The sequence below is a fragment of the Ranitomeya variabilis genome, chromosome 2 (genome assembly GCF_051348905.1).
Source record: "Ranitomeya variabilis isolate aRanVar5 chromosome 2, aRanVar5.hap1, whole genome shotgun sequence".
Classification (NCBI taxonomy): Eukaryota; Metazoa; Chordata; class Amphibia; order Anura; family Dendrobatidae; genus Ranitomeya; species Ranitomeya variabilis.
Window position 1 is genome coordinate 808871441 of NC_135233.1, and position 23996 is coordinate 808895436.

The 23996-nt window shown below is 40.4% G+C and overlaps 1 protein-coding gene across 1 annotated transcript in view; it reads left to right on the forward strand.

The window, feature by feature from the left end:
- LMBRD1 (LMBR1 domain containing 1) overlaps positions 1–23996 on the forward strand; it is a 310836-nt gene that overhangs the window by 132362 nt on the left and 154478 nt on the right. The gene's annotated exons all lie outside the window — the stretch shown is intronic.

Sequence of the window (23996 nt, forward strand, 5' to 3'; positions counted from 1 at the left end):
TTTTAAGTCCTCTGCAATTGACCAAACATGCCAGATATCAGCTTCTGAGTCAAATCCTGACAGATGGTAACCTATACTTGACTAATTAGTAGTTTGAGTTTATTACAATCTCTGTTTTTGTTTGTCCACCTGCTTTTTGAGAATTGGGAACAGGTTCTCAATGGGTCTGCTGTAGGAGTTTCCTAGCTTTTGACCCAAAATTTCAATGTGATTCACTTATTTATCATTTTTGCCTTGAGAGATGTTGCTCCATCATGCTTGAAAAAGCAATGCTCATCTCCAAATTGCTCCTGGGTCGTTGGGAGAAGTTTCTCTTGGAGGATGATTAGATGCCATTCTTCATAACCGTATTCTTAGGCAAGATTGTGAGTGAGCCCGCTCCCCTGAATAAAGAGCAACCCCACACATGAATTGTTTTATGATGACTTATTGTTGGCATGACTCAGGACTCATGGTAGTGCTCACCACCTCTTCTCTGGACAACCATTCTTTCACTCCACTGCCGTCAAGTCCCTTCATAGAATGTCTACTGTAGTCCTGCCTGGAATTCTCTAATCTTTCCATGCCATGACTTATATCTACGATACAACCACAGTCATGGTAGGTAGCTGGAAGTCTTATGCACGTTGATGAAATGCTGGTGTTCCTACCCAGATGATGGTTGTACTGAAGATGTAGGGCAGCGTGGTGGCTCAGTGGTTAGTACTGCAGCCTTGCAGCGCTTGGGTGCTGGGTTCAAATTCCACCACGGACAACATCTGTAAGGAGTTTGTATGTTTGCGTATGTTTCCTCCCACACGTAAGACATACTGATAGGGATTCTAGATTGTGAGCCCCAATGGGAACAAAGATGATGATGTATGTATAGTGCTGTGGAATAAGATAGCGCTATATACCGGTAAGTAAAGAATAATAAATAATAAAATGTGATTGATCTAGTGTAGGGGTAGCCATGCCCTCCCAGACAAAATCTTTTCCACCCTGTTACACTGATGGTGATGAAGTACACTGCAATTCCACAACAGAACTAGTATGTTCTTCTGTGCACAAAAATATCTGCAGTATTTTACAAATATCATCCACTTGCCTGGTACTATAATCCACTGCAGTAAAATCCAATCTGCCACTTGTAAATTCATCCTATAGCGTTATACACAGTATAACCTCTACTGTCTATATTAAGGATGTTCTGTCTTCATACACGTTGATACGGTGTGTGATCCGACATACGGCATAAACCACTTCTGTCTCCCAAATAAGCAGACTGTTCTCTGTAGTCTAACTTGTTTATTGGTAAACATGAGTGCGGTAAAACTATAAGAATTTAAATTATATGGATAAGTATTGAGCCAAATAACAACACAACTGATACTTTACAACTAGCAGGCAAAATATACAGGATGATGCAACTTCTATATATATCTACATACAGCAGGTCCCTGGTAATCACATTTCCTGTGTACTGGCTGCTATACAGTTAATCACATTCTGTACAACACTACATTGCAAGAACAGGGATAATGATCTTACCGGATAAACTTAACCAGGATGGCAAGCAAGTGAGGTAGTTCCAACACAGCAGATTAACACGTGTGTCCAGGGAAAATACACAGAGAGAAAATGGAGGTTCCTCCTCCCAAAATGCCTTGGTGCAACCCACAATGCAACACTCTCATTATTACTAAAAAAACACAGGTAATAAATTTAACCACCACTGGGTGGTGCTATAACACAGCAAAAACCAAAACACTGATAGTAGTGAACCTTTAATGCATGAAACGAGCCCCTGTCCTTCATTAGAAAGGGCAGAACAAAGGTCCATATGAACTTTTGATCCAAGGTTCTAGTTTTACAACTGGAAATACAGGCCCTTAATATCAGATTTATTTGGGCCACGTAAAAAAGAGCAAATGTGATTTTTATTTTTTTTTTTGTTACAGAAGAGCAGAGCATGTTTTGTTACAGTAAGATTAAGAATACTGCATCCCTTTACTTTCTCCCCTTTACTTTCTCCCTGCTTAGGTTACTTGTAGAAGTATATGGTTCGCTAAAATGACTTGAATGGCATACACTAATGGTTTATGCTCACGTTGCATTCTTGTCAAATTTTTCTCTATGCAGATTTGTCTCAATACCTGAAGGATTTCGTAGTACCGGCAAATTGTATGAGATTCCTGAAGTCTCATGCACACGTTGCTTATTTTTGACTTTCAGATTTGTCAATTTTAGGATTTTTGCAGCAGATTGCACAATAAGTTGTGAAAAACCTGAACCGCCGCACACCCAGCTTTACCCTCTCTTAGTGTATCCTCACCCATCCCCTGCAGACTTTGAGCCCTCACGGGCAGGGTCCTCCCTCCTTATGTACTTGTAAGTGCCTTGTTTTTTGCTCATATTTATTGTATTTGTCTATATTTGCCTCCTCTTCACATGTAAAGCGCCATGGAATAAATGGCACTATAAAAAATGTATAATAATAAAATGCATGTACAAAATGCTGCAAAAACATGCCTATTTTACACATCGTTTTTCCTGGAAAAACATGCAAAAATGGTGCAGATATTTCTGCTGCAAATACTTAGCTTATTAGGATTTGTGACACATTATCCAGAAGAGTCTGAAGGAAGTCTGCTATTTAAAGGGGATCTGTCACCTCATTTTTCGCATATAAGCTGTGGCCAGTGCCATTAGGGGCTTCTCAACAGCATTCTGGAATGCTGTAGAGAAGCCCCCTATGTAACCTGAAAGATGAGAAAAAGAGGTTAGAATATACTCACCCAGGGGCGGTCCGGGTCCGATGGGCGTCGCGGGTCCGGCGCCTCCCATCTTCATGCGATGCCGTCCTCTTTCTTGCTTTTGTCGCGGCTCCGGCTCAGGAGTAATTCTCTGCCCTGTTGAGGGCAGAGCAAAGTACTGCAGTGCGCTGGTGCTGGGCCTCTCTGACCTTTCCCGGCGCCTGCGCACTGCAGTACTTTGCTCTGCCCTCAACAGGGCAGAGAATTACTCCTGATCAGGCGCTGCGACAGAAGCAAGGAGGATGACGACATGAAGATGATTGCTTTACATTTAATTTTAGCAATCTCCTGTCTGGTCTTAGGTATACATAAGATCTAGTGTGAATTGCATATAAACATGAAATATATGAAGTGTGAATTGCATTACTGCTTTTTAAAAAAGTAAAAAAATGAGCAGTTGCACTCACTACTAAGCACTCCTCCCATCAGCTTATGGTGGTTTTAATCACAGCAGGATCCTACCTTCCCATATAAATGTAGGCTTCAGCCTAGGAGAGGATTCACATTAGGATGGTTCCCAGAAAAAGGAGATTGCCTTGGCATGGCTGCTGGGCATGCATGAATTGGCCAAATTATTTGCCTAGTATCTTCGTTTTTTCCTATCTTCTAGATCAGTAATGTAATTCAATTTAATATATTTCGTGTTGACATGCTATAGAGTTACAGAGTGCAACTTTGTGTTAGTTATGTATGGAGATGGCTGCTCTTAGTAAGCGCCTGTTCAGACCAGTGTTCTGTTTGCAAGTAGCTGTCAGTCTTTTAAGCTTTGGGCACTTCAGTTGGCACCAGGAAACGCAAGTGCCTTTGCCTCTGGAACGGTGCAGGCCCAAAGGTGATTTTAAGATTTTTGTTTTAATTATTTGCACAGGGCAAAAGTTGAAATCAAGAAGGGGTTGTCCTATAAGTGGACAACCCATTTAATGCTACTTTATCTATGTACCACCTACCTAAATATTGAATAAGGTGCTTTGAAACATTGTTCAGAAATGGTTTGTGAAACATGATAAAGTTCAAGGTGTTCATTTATGGTCCACATTCAACAGTTATCAGTCAGGTTAGTCATCTGTGGGATGTGCTGGAAAACCAAGTCTGATCCATAGACTTGCTACTCCGCCACATGCAGGTTATGAAGGATCTGCTGCTAAATGCCACAGGTCACCCTCGAATGTCTTGTGGACTTGACCGGTCAGATCCGTTTTTAGTAGCACAAAGAACCTTCATAATATTAGGCAGGAAGATTTAATGTTATTTTGGCTGATTTAGAAGTATTTGCATCACTCAATATTTGTAGGTTTTAGTGTGACCATTGCTTAAAAACACTTCTTTTTTTTTTTTCTTTTTTTTACATATATTGCATAACATGAATAGCAGTGGTCCTCTAATTCATCAAACACATACTAGTCAGCTGATGTCCCATAATAAGACATTGCAGGGTCATTTTAGAATTTGTTTAGCAGGGTAATTTAGGATTTGCTTACACTAATAGTTTTCTGTCTAAGCAAATGTAAAAGTTTCCCTTGAATGATTGCTTTTTACTCTCCGTCTTACTCCTTTTACCATAAATGTCTCTTATTTTGAAACCTTTTAATTTTCTGTTCTATTTTATTAGCATGCTCACTAGGGGGCAGTGTTATTCAATTTATGCTCTGAATCTTGACTTCTCTGTATCTGTTTCTCAAACGGCAAAGCACAAAATGAGCTTTTTTTTTTTTTTCGTATGCCATTATTGCAATATTTATTATAACATTTGTGTCTGATGTATTCTTTAACTCCTTCATTCCAAATTGCCTCTGCGAGAGAACAAAATATCACTGTTTGCTCATACATGTCACACTATGAGAAGAAATATACAGTTAATGTGAGTATGTGCTATGAAAAGGTCTAGACCGTTATTACATGTCACTTGGGTGTTTGCTTATATAGTATAATTCATTAAATGCAATAAAAGTAATAGAATTTGCCATCACTTAATGATCGGTGGTGTCGATCTTCTTGGATCCCCACTGAATAAAGGTGCTGCATAGTGACGGGTTGAAGCTCCCTGCACAGCCGCGTGCGCTGGAGAGCTTCTGTGCCGTAAGAAAGTGATTGTGATGCAGGATTGGTGGGGTTACTTCCATTAATCTTAGTGATTGCCTACCCTAGTGATATGCCATCTTATTTGTAAAATGGGAATATAATTTAAAAAGTCTAAATTTATTACATAAATCGGTGTTTGTCAATGACAATCCCTCAGTCAATGGCAACTTTCAAGGTGTAGAATATATTAGCCATCACGATAAAGGGAGTCAGTCACCCACAAAATCAATATTGATCAATAGGGTTATAGGGGACTTGGGCCCCTATTACCTGCATTATTATAAAATAATCTTAATTCGCGTTCAAATGAGGAGGCTTCAGTGCACACTTGGCGTGGCCAAGAGCTCAGTGCACCCTTACACCCCCTCATTTTAACTGTTAAGAGCATTACCCTCTGCTGATTGACTGTACTTCAAAACGAGCTCTGTGTGAACTCAGCCCAATGTTAGCACATGACCACTGACACTGTCAAAGGCCAGCTGCAAGCACGGCGTGGGCAGGTGCGTTCTCCACACCGGCTTCTCGTTCTCGACGCCCACACGTGAAGCGACCAGCATCCGCAGAAAGGAGCCATGGGGGGCGGAGAGTGTGCCAGGTCATACTGTGTGCACGTCTGCACAGACACTGTGTGCATGACTAGGCTTAGGCAGAGTCCATGAGCATTGCACACACACACACACACGTGAGTTAGGTTCAGACAGTGTTCACTCTGGGGATCAGAAGTGGGGGAAGACCCTCAATATTCAAAATGAAGGGACATAACTGTGCACCAAACTTTTGGCCACGTCAATGCCCCGAAACACCTTCATTTCATGCAAATTAAAAGTACTCTTCTCAGGCACTGTACCACTAAAGGATAAAATGCTAATGTAATGTTTTGTAGGGGCTAAGTCTCCTATTTTATTGACTAGATCATTTAATATTTTTTCTGGGGGATGTCAGACTCACTTGAACATTGTGATGTAAGACGAAAAAATGAATCACATAATACCTCACCATAGCATCACATTGGCATGAAGACAAACTGTTGACTGAGCCTCTGGGAGTACAGTGTACTGTATTTGGCCTTTCTTCTAAATATTTCTACGTAGGCTACAGGATCATAACTACACTGCTCAAAAAATAAAGGGAACACTTAAACAGAATATAACTCCAAGTAAATCAAACTTCTGTGAAAACAAACTGTCCGCTTAGGAAGCACTGTTTGACAATCAATTTCACATGCTGTTGTGCAAATGGAATAGACAACAGATGGAAATTATTGGCAATTATCAAGACACACTCAATAAAGGAATGGTTCTGCAGGTGGGGACCACAGAGCACATCTCCGTACCAATGCTTTCTGGCTGATGTTTTGGTCACCTTTGAATGTTGTTTAGCATGAGATGGACTCTGCAACCCACACAAGTGGCTCAGGTAGTGCAGCTCATCCAGGATGGCACATCAATGTGAGCTGTGGCAAGGTTTGCTGTGTCTGTGTCCAGAGGCTTGAGGCGCTACCAGGAGACATGGAGGGGGCCGTAGGAGGGCAACAACCCAGCAGCAGGACCAATACCTCAGCCTTTATGCAAGGAGGAACAGAAAGAGCACTGCCAGAGCTCTGCAAAATGACCTCCAGCAGGCCACAAATGTGCATGTGTCTGCACAAATGGTTAGAAACCGACTCCCATGAGGATGGTCTGAGTGCCCGACATCCACAGATGGGGGTTATGCTCCCAGCCCAACACCGTGCAGGACGCTTGGCATTTGCCACAGAACACCAGGATTGGCAAATTCACTACTGGCACCCTGTGATCTTCACAGCTGAAAGCAGGTTCACACTGAGCACATGTGACAGAGTCTGGAGACGCTGTGGAGAGCGATCTGCCTGCAACATCCTTCAGCATGACTGGGTTTGGCAGTGGGTCAGTAATGGTGTGTGGTGGCATTTCTTTGGAGGGCCGCACAGTCCTCCATGTGCTCGCCAGAGGTAGCATGACTGCCATTAGGTACTGAGATGAGATCCTCAGACCCCTTGTGAGACCATATGCTGGTGCGGTTGGCCCTGGGTTCCTTCTAATGCAGGACAATGCCAGATGTGGCTGCAGTCTGTCAGCAGTTCCTGCAAGATGAAGGTATTGAAGCTATAGACTGGCCCGCCCGTTCCCCAGACCTAAATCCGATTGAACACACCTGGGACATCATGTCTCACACCATCCACCAACGTCGCGTTGCACCGCAGACTGTCCAGGAGTTGGCGGATGCTTTAGTCCAGGTCTGGGAGGAGATCCCTCAGGAGACCATCCGCTGCCTCATCAGGAGCATGCCCAGGCAAAGTAAGGAGGTCATACAGGCACATGGAGGCCACACACACTACTGACCATCATTTCCTTGTCTTGAGGCATTTCCTCTGAAGTTGGATCAGCCTGTAACTTTATTTTCCACTTTGATTTTGAGCATCATTCCAACTCCAGACCTCCGTGAGATATTAGTTGTGATTTACGTTGATAAATTTTAGGTTGTATTGTTCTCAACACATTCTACTATGTAATAAAGATTTACAGCTAGAATATTTCATTCATTGATATCTAGGATGTGGGATTTTATTGTTCCCTTTATTTTTTTTGAGCAGTGTATAAAGGCAGAACTTTTCTAAACATTGCATGAATTGTGTTGTGATTTTGTGTTCCCTCTGAAGAGCCTATGTGGTGCAGTGCATGAAATTTCATCGTGGGTTGGTATCTGTTAGAGGACATCTACTATCTTGGGGTCACTCTCTGTAAAGTGTTTGTTTGGTCCATTGATAATGTAGATCCATACATGATTTTAAAAGCAAGAGAGGGTTAACAAATAAATAACAATAGGGTATATATCCTTAAAATTAGATATTATTTAGAATAATAAAGAACAAATAAGTGAATCCAATAGTAGCATTCCGGCTGCTGAGCAAACCTGCAGGGAGACACTGTTGAATACAAGCTGCATTGACTAATTTGTGTTGCATAGGCAGTCCAGACATCAATCCTGAGGTAATAGAGTACAATGGGTTATTTATCCCTAAAAAGTTTAAACAGGAGAGATTTTGGAATGAAAAGTATACTTAAATATTTGTAAACATGCTTTATAGTGTCCCCAACGCACGTTTCATTTAAAACTTCATCAGGAGGCGTGTTTTGGGAGATGATGGATACTATTCTATATTGTTAATCAGCGAATCATAGTGTTCGGGTAAGGGTGTGTGTAAAACGGACATGTGATCTAAACACTGGTGCATAGTACTGACCAGGGCTGTGGAGTCGGAGTTAGTTTTAGTTGGAGTCGGTAGAAATGTACCGACTCCGACTCCAGCTTTAAAAAAAAAAGTATTAATATTTCATAATTAAACTTTCATTTGAATTTTATAAATGTTACTCAAATATATATGTTCTATCAAACTATGAACAACAGTGATAAGCAGTTCTGCTGGAGATAGAGACATTTCTTACTTCTTGTGTGTCACTGTTCTCCACTGCCCTTATCTAATCTTATACTTGGTTAACCTCATGCTGCCCCAACCCCCCTACTTACAATGTATGAAACTGGAAGTGAAAATGTGTTGCAAATTCTCAGTAGTAAAGCGCCTCCTCTAGACTAGATGTTTACTAGGTGTGCGTCTTCCAAGCATCTCACAGCTTCTACTCAGAAGAGGAAGACTCTAAGAAGTATTATCCTTTCAACAAACGTTGCATCAGTTAACTGTGAGTACATGAGGAATAACAGTATTACTGACCACTATATCAGTTGTACGACCTGGCAATAATTTTGTACAATTGTTTTTAGGAAAAACAATTGTCATTTGGATTGTGAATGCAGAATAACCTGAGTGTCAAAGAAGCGTCACATTAAATCAGCTGTATTTGAACATTTCACCATCACTCAAGATAGAAAACATTATGTCTGTCAGTGTATGACAAATGATCCAGACGAAAACAAATGCTGTGAAGCCAAGATCAGTGCATATTCAGGCAAAGATAAAAATGCTCCTACCAGAGCTTCTAATCTAAAGAGACATTTACAGCGCTTTCATCCAGAAGTACTGAAAGCAGTGGATGAGAGACTGCATACAAACCAATGAACCAGTGCCCAGCTCTTCCAGCCAAACAAAGGAGCAGAGAACTTTGCAGCCATCAGTTGCAAGATGTTTTGTCAGTGACAAAGTTACTGTGACAATGACAGTAGATACATTTAAAAAACAAATCATAGAGCTTGTTGTAAAGGATAGTGTGCCTATTTCATTATTTTCACGACCAGCTTTTATGTGTCTGAATGGGTAAATGGGCCGCAAGCTTGGTGTTTCTCTGGAGAGAGAGAGTATTAGAAAATTAGTAATCGAAGAAGCTTTTAAACAAAAGGAAGAACTTAAAAGAACTCTCAAGGGACGCTTTCTGTTTCTTAAAATGGATACCTGCACACGTCACAGAGTGAACTATTTTGCCATCAATGTCCGATTTGTTTGTGACAAAACTGAAATAGTTGCCAAGACATTGGCAGTAAAAGACACCAAAGCTCATCACACCAGTGAGTTTCTCCAGGTCTTGGTGGAAAAGGTTCTGCAAGACTATGAACTTAAAAAAAGAGCAAGTTCTTTCTGTCGTAACTGACAATGCTTCAAATATGATAAGTACTATTAAGCTAATGAATGAGTAATGATGGTGACCAGCAGCTAGAAGAACATTCTGGGTCCACAGACAAAGAAATGTTTGAAATAGAGGAACACCGTATTGTATTTGAGGAGCAAACTGAAGTTGCTTCAGATGAACAGCAACATGATAGTTTAGATGATCTTGTTGAAACTGTGTCAATACGTTCTTTCATTCATCACATGCGCTGTGTTGTGCATACGCTACAGCTGTCTATAAGAGACAGTCTGCAAGAAGGACATGCTGCTGCACTGATTGGCAAGGTGAGAAAATTGGCCACTGTTGCCAGAACCCCTAAAGTTGACTCAATTTTGAAGAGACGTGCTGTAAAAGGGGCAATTATTGATCAAGCCACACGATGGGGCAGTACTTAATGATTCAGCGCTTGGTTGAACTGAAAACCTTTCTTGTAGACATGGCTAGCCCTCAACTGACGCTAAATGAAAGTCAGTGGAATCAGGTGACTGAGCTGGAAAAATTGCTAGAGCACCCATTTACAGTGACTAAAAAATTACAAGCAGAGGACTTAACTCCAGGTATTTTCTTAAAGGAGTGGAAGAACCTGATGTTTTGCCTGTCCCAAAGAGGAGGGTTAATTGCAAGTGGCATTGCTACATTAATGAAACGGAGAGAGGAGCTACTATTACAAAATAACATTCTTTTGGCAGCTGTTTATGTAGACCCAATGCATCGGATTCTTCTAGATGATCAACAGGTAACTAAAGGAAAACAAGCTCTATTTGAAATAGCAGTAAGGATGAAAGGGTTGCAGAACAGTCAGGAGGAAAAAGAAGAAATTGGTCGTCCTGCCACATCTTTACCCTCATCAACTGATGAAGAAATTAATTTTGAAAAATATTTGGATCACAAGGACCGTGCAAAGCGTTCCCGCATAGAAGAAGAGTCATCCCCATCAAAGAACACAGCCAGTACATTTCAGCAGAATTTTTCATATGCACTAAAAGAAATTGAGAAATTTGACCGTTCATCAAAAATAACAGTGCAACAAGCGATTCCTCTGTATTAGCAGCAGAAAAAAAGGGGCATTCCGGCTCCATAAAATCACAATTCTTTATTTATCCATTAAGTCCATTAAAATTCTTATGTAGTAGTGGATCCTTGTATATATGCAAATGCTTAGGTGCAAAGTAGATGCAACGCGTTTTGATCTAGTCCGATCTTAATCAATGCATGACCTTATGCGGGTCTCAGTGATTCTTATCTAATGTTGACGGACCAATCCTATAAGCAGTCTAAATCACCTGACTATTACTGCAGGTCCTAAACACACATTTATCCACACAACTATAAAGGTGATGTTCAATTAAAATAAAGCTTCAAAGTCAAATACAGAATATAAAAATTAAAAACAAACATATATATATATAGTGCAATTGATGGATATCTAACTATAATGATACATAATTTCATTTTTCTATTGAGACCATAAGGGTACCTGGTTTGTAGGTTGTATATCCAAAAAGCTTCCCTTGTGAGAAGTCGTCTCTTTTCGTCTCCTCCCCGCTGCGACAATTTTATCTGTTCTATACCCTGAATTGTCATCATAGATATATCCCATATGATATGTGGCAAAATGTTTGGCAACAGCTGAAATATTACGATTCATAATGTTATTACTAATTAAATCTCTTAAATGTTCGGATATCCTCACTTTTAGTTTCCTCGTTGTGCATCCTATATAAGAGACATTGCAAGTAGTACAATCTATTTTGTATACGACATTACTTGTGTGACAGTTAATAAATTCTTTAATATGATAGGTTTTAGTTCCCTCTTTATTTTGAAAAGTACTTTTGATTTTAGCATTTCGGCAGGTACTGCATGCGGTGACACCGCACTTAAAAAAAACCCTTGCATTCCAGCCAGGTTTTCGATGCCGGTTGAGGTGCAAGAAAACTTGGAGATAGTGAGCTGCCAATAGTTGGCTCTCTCCTTGCCACTACATTCAACCCATCTTTCAGGATTTCTGAAAGCATATAGTCTTCCTGTAGAATGGGCAGCCTTTTTAGAATTATATTTTTAATTTCATTAAATTGGGTACTAAACTGGAAACATACATATGGTTTATTTTTCCTCTTTTCTTTTGCCTTTCTATTTTCTATGTCTGATATTAATAGACTGTCTCTTGATTTGCTCTCCACTATTTTGTGTGCCCTATCCAGGGTCCATTTAGGGTACTTCCGCTTTTTCAACCTATCTCTCAAATTATTAAATTCCTTATCTCTCTCTATCTACTCACTACAATTCCTTTTCAATCTTGTATACTCTCCCACCGGGATAGATTTTATAGTATGTCTCTGGTGACTACTTCTTGCATGTAATATGGTGTTCCCACTTAGGGGTTTCACATGTGTTTTACTACCAATTACTTGATTTGTAATCCCCACCAGATCCAAGTCTAAAAACGAGATCTGATTATAACCCCATTTGTGGGTAAATTTAATACCATATTCATTTGCATTAATGTATTTGATGAAGTCAGGTACGGCAGATACATCGCCCCCCAAAATTAATAGGGTGTCATCGATGTATCTGCCGTACCAGACATGAGACTCAGTGAAGGGATTGTTCACACTATAGATGTACTTGCGCTCCCAATATGCCATGGTCAGGTTGGCTAACGAAGGGGAATATTTCGCCCCCATCGGAACACCTGTTTTTTGCTCAGACCACATTTTCAAAGGAAAAAATATTGTGCTTAAGAAGAAACGTGACCTGCAAAACGAAATTTATAAGATCCTGTGTATATGAACTGTCATTTTCCAGATGAAATTGTAGCACCTCCATAGCCAAGGTATGTGGTATGCAGGTATATAGCGATACAACATCGCAGCATAACCATGAATAGTTATTGTGCCATATTTTATTTGAAAAGGTTTTCAAAACCTCCCTAGAATCTTTGATATAGCCTGGCATTTTCACTACAAGCGGTTGTAGGATGGAATACCCACTCGCATAAGTGCTCCTCTGTATCCTGACATTGTCAGAGATGTTGCCCGAGTGGTTACTGCTTTGCCACCAACCCAAGTTAGTGTAGAGAGGTTGTTCTCTGCTCTCAAAATAATTAGATCAGATTTGAGGGCATCCATGAAGGAGGATCTGACAGAGGCAGTACTTTTCTGAGGACAAATTTATAGATTTCTTCTTATTAACTGCATAAGTGTTTATTGCATATTTACTTACAAGAGTTTAGAAAAGTTTATAAAAGTTATTTGCTATATTCTAATGGTATTCTAATAAATAAATATAGTTTTTGCTCTAAGTGGTCTGATAACTTATATGATGGTGAGAAACTGAATAAGCACAATGTTAATATTTTACAGCAGTAAATTTATTGTTACGAATTAGCCATTTATGAAGGAGTCGGAGCCGGAGTCGGAACCTGATAAAATCCAGGAGTCGGAGTCGCAACTGTGGCTTACCGACTCCACAGCCCTGGTACTGACCGTCCAATAGTAATGCTTGGCTGAGCGGGCATATAAGTTATGTGACCACCATGATGATGCTCCGATTTGCTGCATCATGAAATGCAAGCGCCGAAACCGTGCATGTGCAAGTGTACATATTGGCCGCTTGTCAGAGTATCCATCACGAAGAAAAAAACTGGCTGGAATGGACTCTTATAGATGTACTAGATGGTAGCCTGATTTTAACGCATCGGGTATTCTAGAAATATGTATGTAGTTCATTTATGAAGATTTTAGAATAATACATAGAATACACAGGATTCGGCTGGCCGCGACCAATTAGCGAAGCGTGGTTCAAATCCCGCGCCAATTCGCAGCCGGACTGCGCCTGTCGCTGATTGTTCGCGGCCGGCCACGTAGTATATAACAGCCCACGTAGTAAATAGCACAGCAATGTAGTATATTGCACAGCCATGTAGTATATTGCACAGCCACGTAGTATATAGCACAGCCCACGGAGTATATAGCACAACCACGTAGTATATAGCACAGCCCACGGAGTGTATAACAGCCCACATAGCATATAACACAGCCACGTAGTATATAACAGCCCATGCACGCAGTATATAACACAGGCCACGTAGTGTATAACACAGGCCACGTAGTGTATAGCACAGGCCATGTAGTGTATAGCACAGCCCATGCAGTATATTGGCCAGCCCACGCAGTATATTGGCCAGCCCACGCAGTATATTGGCCAGCCCACGCAGTATATTGGCCAGCCCACGCAGTATATTGGCCAGCCCACGCAGTATATTGGCCAGCCCACGCAGTATATTGGCCAGCCCACGCAGTATATTGCACAGCACACGTAGTATATAGCAATGTGGGCATCATATCTGTTGTGAATTCTGCTTTTGGGCTCCCTCCAGTGGTTGTAGGTGGTAATGCAGTTGCTCCTGAGTTGCAGTCCTGGTCAGGTGTATCTGCTGATTGCAGTTCTGACTGGGGTATTTAGGCGTGCAGGATTCATTAGTCCTTGCCAGTTGTCCATGGTTGTTGGGAGGATTTGGTCCTGGTTTGGTGCCTTCTGCCAAATCAGCAAAGATAAGTGTCTGGTTTTGTTTCTGTGGCACACATGCTGTGTGCTTAATAATTCTGTGCTATTCAGTGTTTTTTGTCCAGCTTAGATTGTGTCAGTATTTTCTCAGTCTTGTTGGATTCTCTGGAGTGGCAGATATACATTCCATGTCTTTAGTTAGATTGTGGAACTTTTTGTATTATCTGCTGTGGATATTTTTGGAAGGGTTTTAATACTGACCGCTTAGTATTCTGTCCTTTCTTTCCCTATTTAGCTAGAGTGGCCTCTTTTGCTGAATCCTGTTTTCTGCCTGCGTGTGTCTTTCCTCTCCTACTCACAGTCAATATTCGTGGGGGGCTGCCTATCCTTTGGGGTTCTGCTCTGAGGCAAGGTAGTATTCCTATTTCTATCTATAGGGGTATTTAGTCCTTCGGCTGTGTCGAGGTGTCTAGGGTTTGTTAGGCACACCCCACGGCTACTTCTAGTTGCGGTGTTAGTTCAGGTTTTGCGGAAAGTACAGTTTCCACCTACTCCAGAGAAAGTTCATGCGGCTCCAAAGTCACCAGATCATAACACATATCCCTGTTAAAAAAAAGAATTCAAATAAAAAATAGTTATATACTCATCTTCTGTTGGCCCCCAGATCCATGCGAAGCGTTTACCGATGCTCTTCGCGTGCTCCGGTCTCAAGAGTGCATTGCGGTCTCGGGAGATGATGATGTAGCGGTCTCGCGAGACCGCTACGTCATCATCTCGCGAGATTGCAATGCATGGAGCGGTCGCCGGAGCGTCGCGAGGAGTGGGAAAGGCCTGTTCTGGATCCGAGGGGCCGACGGACGGTGAGTATATAACTATTTTTTATTTATTTTTTATTATTTTTAACATTAGCATCAATAGTAAAAAGTTGGTCACACAGGGTTAATAGCAGCGTTAACGGAGTGCGTTACACCGTGGCATAACGCGGTCCGTTAGCGCTGCCATTAACCCTGTGTGAGCGCTGACTGGAGGGGAGTATCGAGCGGGCACTGACTGCGGGGAGGAAGGAGTGGCCATTTTGCCGCCAGACTGTGCCCGTCGCTGATTGGTCGTGGCTGTTTTGCCGCGACCAATCAGCGACTTGAGATTTCCGTGACAGACAGACAGACGGAAGTGACCCTTAGACAATTATGGCATGATTATATCGTATAGTGTACCATAGTGCATTAAAACATTAAAAAATCTTTTTTTTGTTGTAAAAGTTTCATAAAGAGACATACATACATACATAGTTTTGCATTGACTTGTCCAATCACTGTATTTCTGTGCACTTTGCTCCGTTTTCCTGCTACAGTTGCACTGTTATTTGCTCTCTGACTTTCTTGAAACAAGCAGCCTCTTCACCTGTTGAGCAAATGTCAATTTCCATATGCACAAGGACCAAAGGAAAAAATGCTGGCACTACCACTACACCCAGTTACAAGGGAAATTGGATCAATCAAAATATATCCAGATAATAGCCATGTCTTGCGGTGCTCAGCTTGATACTTGTAAATGATTTTGAAAATACAGAGGAAAGCAAGAGGAGCCGCTCTCGCAACTGACAATTTTGGTAAAATGCACTTTATTTCGGTTGCAGACAGAGACATGAGTATATTGAGCAACAGCTGTTTCGCGGGAATGCACGCTTCTTCTGGCTCACACATCATCACTAGTATTTCCCCTATTATACAACCTATCCCACACACTATTTAAATTTATTACTATCAATTGCTAATCAAAAATGAGAATATATACAAAACGTGCAATAAAACAGGAGACCCTAATATACTTTAAGTAGAAATAGGCTTAGATCATTGCGATCAGTTAACCCTATGGATCCCAAGGCCTCAGTCATTTGAATGAAATATTTTTTCCTTTCTAAGTAGCTTATTGTTTCTATCGCCATTCGCCACCAATTTTTAGGTATTTGTTCAAAATGTAATCCTACAAAAGCATGTGGTTTGAGGCACCTCTCACCCCCCAATAAACCTGTCTCATGGCTGATGAGCATGGGAGAACCTTTTCCAGACTGCAGTGAGTGTACCTGCTCACTAATACGTTTGTGCAAGAGTCTCGTAGTTTTGCAAATATAAAATTTACCTCAGTCACAAATGATCCATACATTATGTATTTATTCTGGCAAGTAAAAAACTGATTGAGTCTATGAAAGTAACGCCCCCAAATTAATGTGATTCTTACAATAGATGTGTAATCTCAGTACTTGGTATCTACATTTAACATTTCCTTTCAGTAAAGTTTTTTTTTATTTTTATTAACAAGCCAGTCTTCTTTTTGTGTACGTCTGAAACGGACTTTTACCAATATGTATGCTGACTCTTACTCCAGCTAAACATAACCATCAATCTTTACATGGCAAAATCTGTAGCAAAGGGTCACTTTCTATCAAGTAGCAATATCATTGATCTCGCTGAAGTGCTCGTCCGACTATGTTTTAAGGACATAACCTTTTATTTTTTGCTTTCGTATGGTATCGAAGTATTGAATTTCGTTTTTGATTATTCACAAAGGTTTTCAAAAAGGATATAATGTCCAAAGGATGGCTACATTGGTATAATCTACTTGCCAATTCGCGTGGTTGATCTATAAGGGTCGTTGCGGATTTGTGATCGGATATTTCCGCGCAGATTCTGAAAACTCCGCAGGTAAAAAGCCCCTGCGATGATGGTGATAAAAGAAGAAATAAGATGTTTGCTCATTTTAAACCAGTCAACATTTCAGTAATGGTGAACACCGTGAGAGACATAGACAAAAGATAGGTGTGGGATCTGTTTGTAATCAATTCCTAAAAAAAGAAATGCTACCTTTTGATCCAACCCACTCTTGTGAATGCATTGGTGTTCCCATGTCTGCAGACATAGCCATCACCATTTTACTCATCTACAGACTCCCATATTATTGAGCAACTTTTCTTGAAATGTTTACATTAACATTTGAACATCAATGGTGGATCAACACTGAAAGCCTGTACACCTGCATACCTTAGGATGCTGGTATGCAGACTGTAAAGTTATCGTCACACTCAGCGACGCTGCAGCGATATAGACAACGAGCCGATCGCTGCAGCTTCGCTGTTTAGGTCGCTGTAGAGATGTCAAACACAGCAGCTCCAGAACGATGCAGGAGCGATCCTGTGACGTAGCGGTGACTCATTTATCGTTCTCACAGGTCGTTAGCTCCATGTTTAACATTGCTGACATCGTTGCTTTTGCTGTCAAACACGACAATACACGCCAATCTGATGACCAAATAAAGTTCTGGACTTCTAGCTCCGACCAGCGATATCACAGCGGGATCCAGATCGCTGCTGCGTGTCAAACACAACGAGATCGCTAACCAGGACGCTGCAACGTCACGGATCGTTGTCGTTCTCGTTGTAAAGTTGTTTAGTGTGAAGGTACCTTAAGACATCGGTTGTATGCTAATAACACTGACCTGATTTGTACTGATTTCATATGTTTTATACTTGAACATAATGCATTTCAATTTGACCACTGGTATTCCCATATAGCTAATACAGTACAATAAATTTTTGGGACAATTTGAGTTGGATGAGATTTTTAGTACCTCTAATCCATTTGCCATTCCTATCAAATTATTCTGACTTTATATAGATGATATTTTTATTGTGTGTGATTGCACTTCTCAAATATTCCTTGAATTCATGACATTTAAATGGTAAACAAGTGAGCATGAGATTCACTAGTAAAATTGGTGTAGGTCTATTGAATTTTTAGAAGTGGAAATTGGGATTATGTGAAGTGTTATACACACTAAGGGTTATCACACATCCACCACAACCAATTCATTGATGCATTCTCAGCCTTTTACCCATATCATATTAAGGAATCCCTGCCCTATGGACAATTTCTCAGATTTCGATGCATAAATAGTGCAGTCAAGACTTTTATAAATCAATCTCACAAATTGGCAAATAAAGATTATACCATCGTGGCTATCCTTTGGATATTATCCCCAAAAGGTTTTCAAAAAGCATAGAATTTAAAATGAAGTTCAATACCGTTCGAAGGCAAAATATAATATAAAGGTTTGTCCTTTTAAGCGTAGTCTGATGAGTAATTCAGTCATTTTCAAACTGAGAGGCATCCGAGCATTTAAGGTTCCAAGTGATTCACTCTCGATGTTCAAGTCTTAATGTAAACACTTCGAGAAATGTTCCTCCATCATCTGGCAGTCTGTAGATCAGTAAAATTGTGATGTCTTTGTTTGCTGACATGTGCACACCAATGCATTCACAATAGCTGATCTGATCGAAAGGTATCATTTATGGAATGGATTTGAAACCGCTACCACACCTCTCTTTTTGTCCATGTCTCTCACTGTGTTCAGTATCACTGAATGAATTGTTGACTGGTTTAAAATGAGCAAAAATCTTTTTTTTTCTTTTATCACACTTGTCTACAGCCTCCTTTTGAGTCGCTTTAAAAATCCCCAGTGATCTTAAGTTTATCGGAGTGAGGTTTAGATGAGATGCAGCCTCGGTAGGTTGAGTTGAAAGTATGAAATGTGCAGATTATGTGTATTTTGGCATTGTAATGCTTTCTGCATAAAGGAACTAGGAGGAAGCTTTTTGTTGGAATATTTGCTTGGATCAAAGGGTGAGAAATCCTTTTAGCACCTAGGTGTCAATAGTCTTTTAGAACCTAGGTGTGAATAACAACATTTTAGGTACAAATTGGAAGCCTTAGGAGCAAGCTTTTGCTATATTACTGCTTTTCCTTAACCAAGGAAAATGTTGAAAGTATTTCTGAGGTTATAATGAGGTTTTGGTAAGTAAAGATCCTTAAGTACTGTGAGGTCGGAAGTCAAAAGCGGTATGAGGAGTTCAAATCCTTTGGTTGCTTCAATCAATTGACTTGTGATGACGAGTCCAGTAAAATATGGCATGGGTTTCACAGAGTAATTTAAGTCAATGTGTATCTGAGTAGGGTTACCATTCAGTTCTTTTGAAAGCTTCTTCTGTGTTCTATTATTTTGTGGATATGTTGAAAATCCTGCTGTTTTAGTGGGAGTTGTGGAGCAGGAAATTCAGTGGGTGCTATCTTGGCACCTATAAACCTCATCAGTTTGTCTACAGCAGTGTTTCCCAAATTCCAGTCCTCACCGCTCCTCAACGGGTCATGTTTTCAGTATTTCCTTAACGTTACACTGGTGATGGAATTATTGTCAAGGCATCAGAAATTGCTACAGGTTCTCCCACGTGTGCTACACTGAAAAAATCCTGAAAACATGATCTGTTGGGGCCGTGAGGATGGGAGTTTGGCAAACATTGGTCTACATCTACCAGATTGACCACATTTTCCCTAATATCGCATGGGATGTTTTGTTTGTTTTTCCGCTAACTAAACACACATTTCTTAATATCTTTTGTCGGTGTCCTGCTAATATTTTTTTTCCAAACATCTGCACTCAAACTCATTTCCTGACCTTGCTGAACTTTTATTTTACAAGTCAGAGCATGGACTTGACCTCCTTGGGTCTCCTCTGATTCCCTTTTTTAAAGGGAACCTGTCACCCCCCCAGGCGTTTTTTAACTAAAAGAGCCACCTTGTGCAGCACTAATGCTGCATTCTGACAAGGTGGCTCTTTTAGTTCTGGTCCCTGCCAACGCTGCAATAATCGCTTTTATAATGTGCCCCACATACCTCGAATTAGACCTGGGAGCAGGTCTTTCCCCCTAACACATACACCACAGCCGTCACTCAGGGCCTCTGCGCGCTCGGCGCCGCTTCCTCTTCCTTCATTAGCATTCCCGGCGCCTGCGCTGTTATTTTTATTTTTTTCGGGCATGCATGTTTGCGCTGCCCTTCAAACTTACAGGGCAGGCGCCGGAGATGCTATCGAAGGAAGAGGAGGCGGTGCGCAGTGGCCCTGAGTGATGGCTGTGGTGCGTCTGTGTTAGGGGGAAAGACCTGCCCCCATGTCTAATTCAAGGCATGAGGGGCACATTATAAAAGCGATTATTGCAGCGTTGGCTAGGACCAGAACTAAAAGAGCCACCTTGACAGAATGCAGCATTAGTGCTGCACAAGGTGGCTCTTTTAGTTAAAAATGCCTTGGGGGGGGGGTGACAGGTTCCCTTTAAGACTTGGCTCTACTTTATGTGCTTCATCTTTTTAACTCATCTCTCTATGGACACTTGATGTGATAGTTTTATCTTCTGGTGGGTGGTAAACCTACTGGACCAATCAGCACATTGTTCTTTACACTGACTCCCAGATTTGCAGAAAAATTATTCTTCATTCAGACATAATAAATTAAAGGTTGATCCCTTTTACTTGTAGCTTCATTTAGGCCACGTGCACACGCTGCAGATTAATCTGCGGATATTTCCGGACTGATTTTGGTAAATCTGCAGGTAAACCGCACTGTGAATTTCCTGTGGAATTACCGTGGATTTACCGCGATTTTTTTTGCAGGTTTTGTGCGGATTCCTATTACACCTGCGGATTCTTATTATGGAGCAGGTGTAAACCGCTGCAGAATCCGCTCAAATAATTGACATGCTGCGGAATAAACAACGCTACGTTTCCGCACATTTTTTTCCGCATGTGCACTGCTGATTTTGTTTTCCATAGGTTTACATGGTACTGTAAACCCATGGAAAACTGCTGCGAATCCGCAGCGGCCAATCCACTGTGGATCTGATCTGCAGCAAAATCCACAACGTGTGCACATACCCTGAAGCTCACCACTGACTGTTTAATATTTTTTCATTTTTTCCCATTTTTTTTTTTTTTGTTCTCAACTTCACTTTTTCCTCTTTCATGTGTTTACCACATCCCTTTTGCAGACCATGTTCCCTTCTGAAGACAACACCCATTTACACTTACCTTCCTTACCCTTAAAATAAAAGTAATGGTAGCCAAAATGTAGTTATTTTTTTCCTTTATGCTAATGTCTGCTAGTGTTGTGTTACATAGGACTTAAGGGAACATGAAGTACAAGTATAAAAGACACACAATAGAATTAAGGGTGGGACTTCATACTAGCGCTAATAACATCCTCTATGAGAACATATAGAAGGATTTAGAAGGATGTAAATATGACCTTACATTAGTTGAAATACAAATTTGCTGTATTCTAAATTTATTTCCTGTAAGCCATTCAGGCACCATATTATACCACTAGAAAATGAGCTAAATGCTCACTGTTACCAACAATTGGTGACTGAATAATACGAACATGAAACCGCTTTAACGACCAATATTAACATGAATATTGCAATTAAATGGACTTACAATGGTAAGCAAAAGTTGCAGACTAATTTTGGTAATTATTCATCCTTTTATTTTTTATCAAAAGTATTGCAGTTCCAAGTTACTATTATACTGTATGTCATTTCATTAAGTTTTGGATGGAAATTTTATCTACGTTTTTGTCGCTTTTTTAATGGATCCTGTGACCTTTTGAGGCTTCTACACATTATACGCATTGTAATGCAGGATCACAAACTTTAAACAGCGCTGCTGCAATAATAACAATACCCTGATATTTTCAGTCTATACAACCTGGTATTTTGTGGGAGCCCGAGATATATTCTATAAAATGAGACATAATAGTATAATATACCTTACTTAGATTAGTGATGAAGAAGACTCTTTGTCCTTGTGAAGTATTATGATAAGCTGAATCCGAGGACAGCTTCAATCGCATTTCCATATATTTTACATTCTAGACAGAAATTGTTAAAGCAAAAAATCTTATTCTGACTGGCATACAGTAGCTTGGAACTTAGAATTAGTTTTATTGCTTGCTTTTTGTAGTAGTTTTTTTTTAAACTTATAGCTAGAATTTAGTATTTAAAGGATCCTCTCTAGGTAAAAGATCAGACAAAAAGACGCCAGTTATGTGGTGCTCTTTTTTTTTTTTTGTTTGATTTGTAAGGTATTTCATATATAGCCATTATGTATGACAAGAAATTCAGCTTTACATCATGTTAACCTTGTTAGTAGCGCAATTTATAACATTACCCCCAATTTAACGCTCAAGTACAGCAATTATTCATGCTCGTATGCCTGTCCTGTCATTTACTTGACTTTATTTTCTGTAGGAGAATGGCTTTACATACATACACACCAAAACCCCTCGAGGGTGCCATGTAGTTTTAGGGGTCCCTTTTAGAGCTCAAAAAGTAATGCTGCTCTCAAGCAATTCTATTAGGGAAATAAGGTACAAGGGGTTAAATCATTGTTATAACTTGTGTAATATCTGTCATTTTTAAACCTATGTACTGTGTGTTTCATTCTATTTCTTTTCTTTTTGTGCAGTTGTAATCCTAAAGGTATTAAGACTTTGTAGGTCCTTCATTGTTTCTCCAGTCACTGACACATTCCGTACATGACTGATAATTGATCATCTTTATTCAGGTCACTAGTGATAGTCAGACCCCCATCTCATGACATACAATACTTCTTAAAGATAGACCATCATGTAGTATACCTGAATATGCTACATCAAACTTGTTTTGTTTTTTTAGATTCTCACAAGTGCATTACTAGATTAATACTAATTTTGAGAAGTATTATTGTAGGCTCCATGCATATATACATGGAAAGTGTTGGCACCCTTGAAATTGTTCCATAGCATGAAGTATTTCTCCCAGACAATTATTGCAATTATGTTTTGTTATGCGCATGTTTATTTCCTTTGTATGCACTGGTACAAGACAAAAAAAAAACAAAGGGGGGAGGCAAACTGCACCTACGGTAATTTCACCCAAAACCCCCAAAAATCGTCTGGACAAATTGTTGGTACTTTTCTAAAACTGCGGGTAAACAACTTTTTTTCAAGCATGTGATGCTCATTCAAACTCACCTGTGGAAAGTAACGTGTGGACAATGAGAAAACACCTATAACCAGATAAAAAGAGAAGTTGACTTAATCTTTGCATTGTCTGTGTGTGCCACACTAGGCATGAAGAATAAAAAGAGAAGTGAACTGTCTGGGGACTTGAGAACCAAAATTGTTGGAAAATATCAACAAACTCAAGGTTACAAGTCCATCTCCAGAGATCTTGATTTTCCTTTGTCCACATTGTTCAATATAATCAAGACGTTTACAACCTATGGCACTGTAGCTATGGCACTCCGCAAACGGCAGAGAAATGTTGTAACACAGGACAGTCCAGATGGTGGATAAGCAGCCATCAACATGTGAATGAAATAAAACTATATGGCAGGAAACCCAGTAAGACTCCTTTGCCGGCACAGACATAAAAAAAAAAACTAAAAAAAAGCTAGACTGCATTTTCCCAAAATTATCGTGAGCAAGTCAAAATCCTTCTGGGAAAGCTAGTTGTGGACAGATGAGACGAAGACACAGCTTTTTGGTAAAGTATATCATTCTACTGTTTATCAAAACCAGAATGAGGCCTACAAAGAAAAAAAACACGGTACCTACAGTCAAATATGGTGAAGGTTCAAAGATGTTTGGGGTTGTTTTGCTGCCTCTGTGACTGGGTGCATTGACTGTGTGCAAGACATCATGAAATCTGAAGATTAGCAAATTATTTTGGGTCTCAATGTAGTGCCCAGTGTCAAAAAAGCTGGGTTTGCGTCCTAGGTCATGAGTCTAGCCTAGCTACGTGGGCTGTGCTATATACTACGTGGGCTGTGCAATATACTACGTGGCCTGTGTTATACCCTACATGGCCTGTGTTATACACTACGTGGGCTGTGTTGTACACTACATGGGCTGTGTTATACACTACGTGGGCTGTTATATACTGCGTGCGTGGGCTGTTATATACTACGTGAGCTGTGTTGTATGCTATGTGGGCTGTTATACACTCCGTGGGCTGTGCTATATACTACGTGGCTGTGCTATATACTCCGTGGGCTGTGCTGTATACTCCGTGGGCTGTGCTATATACTCCGTGGGTTGTGCTATATACTAC